This window comes from Juglans microcarpa x Juglans regia, chromosome 1D (genome assembly GCF_004785595.1).
Source record: "Juglans microcarpa x Juglans regia isolate MS1-56 chromosome 1D, Jm3101_v1.0, whole genome shotgun sequence".
Taxonomy (NCBI): domain Eukaryota; kingdom Viridiplantae; phylum Streptophyta; class Magnoliopsida; order Fagales; family Juglandaceae; genus Juglans; species Juglans microcarpa x Juglans regia.
The window spans coordinates 20,065,662-20,071,661 of record NC_054594.1 but is presented as its reverse complement, the minus strand read 5'-3'; positions in this window follow the sequence as shown (position 1 = coordinate 20,071,661).

Here is a 6,000-nt window from a genome sequence, read left to right as displayed (position 1 = left end):
TGCCGTAACCCCCATCCCTATGACACTCTCTTCTCCCTCGCCTCCACCGTGCCGCACTTCTCCGGTGCCATCGCCGACCATGCCTCATGCCGGTGACCCTCCACCTCCGATCCTCCTTCTCCCTTTTCCCCTACGTCGTTGCTCCCTCCCTCCCCGATCTCATCTCCCCAGCTCACCCCCGTAGCTCTTTCTCTTTGTAATAGTTGCGCGCCACTATGAGCAGCCCACAGGCACGTAGTCGAGCCTTGCTGGCCAACCAACCCCTCCTCTCTTGGCCTCTTCCTCAGCCCTGTATGTTATGAAGTGACGGGATTAAATGTGATGTTGGTGTTGTGGTTATGCGTTGTATGAAGTGACGAGATTAGATATGGATCTCTGTGCAATTTTGTGAAGTGGTCAGATGTTATGTGACGTGATGGGATGTTGTGTAGTGGGGCGACGTGGTTGTATGTTGTGTATGCCGTGTGAAGCATTGTGATAAGTTGTGTAGTTGGACATGTTGTATGAAGTGTTATGTTGATTTGGTTTGAGTTGGATGTTAGTGTTGGTGTGTATGAAGCTTGTTCAAACAAGCGGATGTTGTAGGGAGCTATATGTTGATCTTAGGTGATAAAATGGTAGGGTACATGTGTAAATTGGTTGGACGCATATGCCAGATAGATTTACTATATGTAATGGAAGTCCATCCTAAGCATGAGTACACGATGTTTAAGTCTCAGAGGTTGTTTAAAGTTGTGTATTATGCTTAGTTTTGATTATGGTGAAGTGTTGATTAGATTATGCATGAATGGAGGAAGAGATATATGTATTGACTAGAACTGAGATGTATAACTTGGTTAGTTCAAGTTATGCATTGAAAGTGATGGTTTGGTACGAAGAGTGTGATGAAGATGATAGTGTGTCTTAACCTTTAAAGTAAATCAAGGTGGTTTGCTTTAAAGGATAAGAACTTGAAGTAGAATGCTATGTGTTGGAAAGGTGACCTCAAGTGGGTCCCAAGCTATGAGTTTGAGAATTTAGAGAAGAGTGACAAAGGAAAGCATAGATGATTGACTTGGAGGATAAAGTATGTCTAAGTGAAGGAAAGCATAGATGTGCACTGGTAGTGCACCCAGTGCTACCCCCTGACTGAAAGAGATTTCCATCCTGTGGCCATGGGTGGAATCCGGGTCCAAAAGAGTGCTAAACCCAACATACAAGACATAACAGTGTGTATCGGCTAGAAGAAAAGTGAAAAGAGTAATTGAATGTTATGAATGATTTAGTTTCTCTATGAATGAATGTACAAGGTGTGAGAAATGTTTTATGTGAATCGAAAATACTTTTTAAAAAAAACCTCACATTGTAATGTTTTCAAAGAAAGTAAATATTTTATGTAAAGTATGTAGAGGAATGATGAATGCATGAATGAAAACTTATGTTAGTGTATTTTTAATGTATGAAGTAATGCTTATTGAGTATTCGACTCATTTTGTTTTTATGTATGTCCCTCCCCCTCTCAAGAACAAAATGAGTAAGAAGCGTCAGGACAGACATGTCCCAAGGGAAGAGTGACAAAAGCCTAAGCCTGTTTTTATGTAATGTATGAAAGTCATTTTTTGTAAAAGGCATTTTAATTCAATTTAATTATTTCCTATGTAAACTCTCTTTTAATATACAAAACATGTTTTAAATTTAAACATAGAATCTTTAATATCCTGGGAAGCAAAGGAAATGTTTTTTAAAAGAGTCAGTAATTCTGGTGTCAAGTCCCACCACAAGGACGGGCGTTACAACACTGACATCGCCCGTCCTAGTGCTTTCCTTGCTAAACTCCTCTTTAGTCTTTGGGGAATCCAAGCGCTTGCGCTTCCCCGTCGCTATCTTCTATTCTTGTCATAAGTTCTAGCATTGTAACTGTAATGCCCCGATCCCGAAGGTCCAGAGAGTTAGCTCCTAATATCTAAAATTAACTTAAATAACACAACTATAAAATCCAGAAAATCCCGTAAAATATTAATCCATTTAATCAATCCAAAAATCTAAATTCCTCCATGGGGACAATAAAGAAATTCCTAATAACATAAATTAGAAATTCTCCAAAAACTCGAAAATATCCTTAACTCATCAAATTAAAATACCCGAAAAATAAATCAGTTTACTAACTACGACTCTCAAATAAGCACTTGTACCCTCAGGTACTTATTCCACTACGATCATCACACCTTACTAAACTTTCTACTCTTGTTCACCAACTGAACCATCAAAATTATCTGAAAAATAATTGGAGATAAGGGGTGAGTTATCAACAACTCAGTAAACAGAGGACATATACTAGTATGTAAACATGAGCATTTACAGAGTTCAGAATGCAGAACAAAAATATTTTCTTTCAGAATGCAGAATCAGAATAATGTTTTCAAAATGCAGCGTCAGAACATATTATCAAAAATATCATAGTGAAAGTTCGAAAATATTCATAATCAAAATCCTTTTGGCATAGCATAAACTGAAACATCACATCTTATCTTATCTTATCATATCAGACCAAATACCATGTTTAACCCCCGTGGTAAGGTTGTGCAAACCCCGGTAGCTAACCGAGTAGAAACAGAATGTGAATCTTCCCCTTATTCATTCTCGGAGCCCCGAGTGTGCACATAGGAAAGACCACGCAGAAAACCACTTTGTTTCCAAAGTGGGTGCACCAGAAACAGAAAAGTTGGTACCAACCCGAATAGAGGCCACAGTTTTACTCCTGTGGTGAGGTCAGAACGGAACATAAACAGAAACAAAATGTTATGCCAGATGTTTTCAGAAATCACATCAGATCATATCAGAGTACATAAAATCTTCAGAACAGAACAAAATCATATCACAACATAATTTATGCACAAAATTTCAGATTCGCTCTCTTTTTCAAAGTTCAGAAACAGAATGTCAAAAATAAGCTCATGTCTACACCAGTCATGACAAAAAATACTTTCATCTTAAACAGAATCTCATGAGTAGTGCATAACAAATAATTGAAGTCGTTTCATATTTCTTTTCATAACAAAACATGCACATTTTCCAAAAAGGACCTCGGTTCATTTTATTTTAATACAAAGTCTAGCATAGGAACCCCGCTTACCTGGACTTCTTAGCTTTTTCGGAAGTTTTCTAAAAAATATCGAACAATAATTAATCGCCACCTATAACATAATAACGCAATTTTTCATAAATTTCCAATTGAATACATTTTTCAATATTTAAGCCTAAGATGCTAAAATGACCTATTTTATTATTCCTCAAAACCTAAAATTCTCATAATTCCCAAAATACCCTCATTTTCCCAAAACCATCAAAATCCACTTAATCGAATTCGTACTAAATAAGAATTTAATCGAGCAAGTATTAAAATAAATATAAAACTCAATAAAAATTAATATTCAAAATATCTAAAATACCGGCAAAATTTTATAAATAAAACGAATACATTGGTTACTAAAATTTCCATAAAATAAGTCATGAAAAACTCCTCTCTTAAAAAATAGGTTTACTTCCTTTAATTAACAATATTATTAAAATACAAATATAATATTTATTGAAACTTAAAGCAAAACTCATTTAAACATAAACCCAAAAAAAAACTTCTCACCCGAAAACATTAGGTTAAACCTACCTTCCATATATATAAATATATATATATATATATATATATTAAGTCAAAACTAGTAAGTACCCAAGTTAAAACTTTACTTAATAACATGTTCAAATACTTAAGTGATTTATGTAATCATAAATATATAAGAGTGTACTAATACGTAAATAAAAAAAATTAAAAGCACATTAATAAAACATTTAGTAAAAGGGCACTCATGTAATTTCTTTCATTTCTTTGAAAACCAACCAAGACCTACGAAAACAGATATCTTGCATGGCAGGGGGTTACACACGGAGGAATCACGCTGCAGCATGCGATGCAGCGAGAGGCTAAAGGCTTAGCAACGTAGCGGTGGTGATGTCGGCAGAGCACTAGAAGTGAGAGAGAGTGAGAGAAAGAAACACAGTGAATGTATGAGTGAGAGACGGAGAGAGTATGGCGTAGGGAAGGGAGAGAACTCACCGTGGGACAACGAGAAGGCGTGCGACTGGTCGGGAGCTACATGCGGTGGCTTCCGTCATGTAACGTGGCTGAAAAACCGAGGGGCATAGGGAGAGGGAGAGGCTGGCGAAGGAGCTCAGTGGAACGGCTTGAGCAAGGACTGCTCTATTTCTCAAACCCAAAACAGAGGAGTTTCAGATCACTTTGTAGATGGTTGTTCTCGGCACTTTGGTGGTGGTGCAGTGGTGAACGGCGAAGGAGCTAGACTACCAGTGATGGTCAAGTGGAGGTGACGCACGGCGAGGTGGAGTTGCGATCCATGGAGATGCAATGCATGCACGGTTGCGTCGATTTGTATGGAGGGCAGCGTGAATTCTGGTCGGTGCACGGTGGAGATGGGTTGGTTGATCAGAGGCTTATGAGGGGGTGCACTGATTTGCGGCAGTATGGACGACGGAGGGCTGGCTTACGTGGGGTGACTCTCAGTATGAGAGTGCATGAAACCGAGGGGATGGAGGCTGGGGCTTGCGAGTCTTAGGTGGGGCGGCGGCAAGTGTTTGGGTAGTTTCTAATAGCATGGGAAAAACCTATGAGTGTCTATGTATATATGAGGTGAAACCCTAGAGATAAGAGAGACGTGTGTGTAGATGAAAGGCCGAGCCGTGTGTGTGCATGCATGCTGTGGACGAGAGGAAGACCTAGGGGGAAAAGAAAAATATAGACGGAAAGAAAATAAAAATAAAAATAAACATACGGGAAAAATTAACGTGTGAAGAAAATAAAACAAAATAAAATGAACAAAATAAATAAATAAAAAATTGAGCTTGATTGGGTCCGGGTGTTACAGTAACACTCTGCTTAAAAATCCTTTAAGCCTTGATCCTAGTAGCTATGACCCTAACTAAGTAGAAGTTGGGTTACTTGAGAAGAAATGAAATTTTTAGGGCTTGACTGGTTTAGTGGTATTATTTTGGAGAGTTTTAGTGCTTTATTAATTTTTAGGAAAGGTGCCAAGAGGCCAATGAAAGAATGACACGTGGCATATTGGAGGTTTGGCACATTATTGGGCTAAGTGATTTAGTTAATTACTAGATGGATTTGGAAAGAGTCCAAGAGATTGGTTTAATAAGGGCCTAACTTATTAGGTTAGAGGGTTAAGGAAAGACACTAAGGCTTAAGCCCAACTTGTTGAACACAAAACTATGGGCCTAACTTATTAGAGACAAAACATTAGGCCCAACTTAAAGGACATAAGGCTATTGGGACCAACTTAGTAAGATTCAAGGCTATTGGTCCAATTTAGAAAAGACCCAAAGTTGAGACCCAACGTAGTGGACTATTGAGGCCAAGGAAAGACCCAATAAATCTAGACATAAAGCCCATGGATAAGTCTACTTCTAGGCCCACAACAAAGACGTGTTCATATGGCCCAATAAAAGCCCAACACTTGAAGCCCAAGCCTTGTATTTCATTTCACTCTTCCATATGGGACCCACATACACCATACCATTGATTTCTCTTCTTCCACAACTCAACCCACGCACCCCTAGGGGTCTCTTTCAACCATGGTTAGGCTTTTAACTGGAGTTAAGGATCACTATTCATCTCACCCATGAGTAGTAACTCAAACATTATGACTTTGCATAGTTCTCTTTAAACCCTTTTCTTTATAATTTAAGATTTGAAATTCTTGTCTTTTACACTTGTTTTGAATCACTCTTAGAAAATCCTTGAAGGTTAGAATTATCCATTCTAACGTAGTCCATGTCACTTAAGGCAAAGACATGTCATTGCAACCACAACCCACCAATCGGCTACTTTGTGCAAAATCATGCAACCTTTCAACAAGCCACTAAAGGTAACGCCTCTTCCACAAGCTCTTCAAGTGTATTTCTGCACCATCCAAACCTCATGATGTCACCTAAAACCAAACT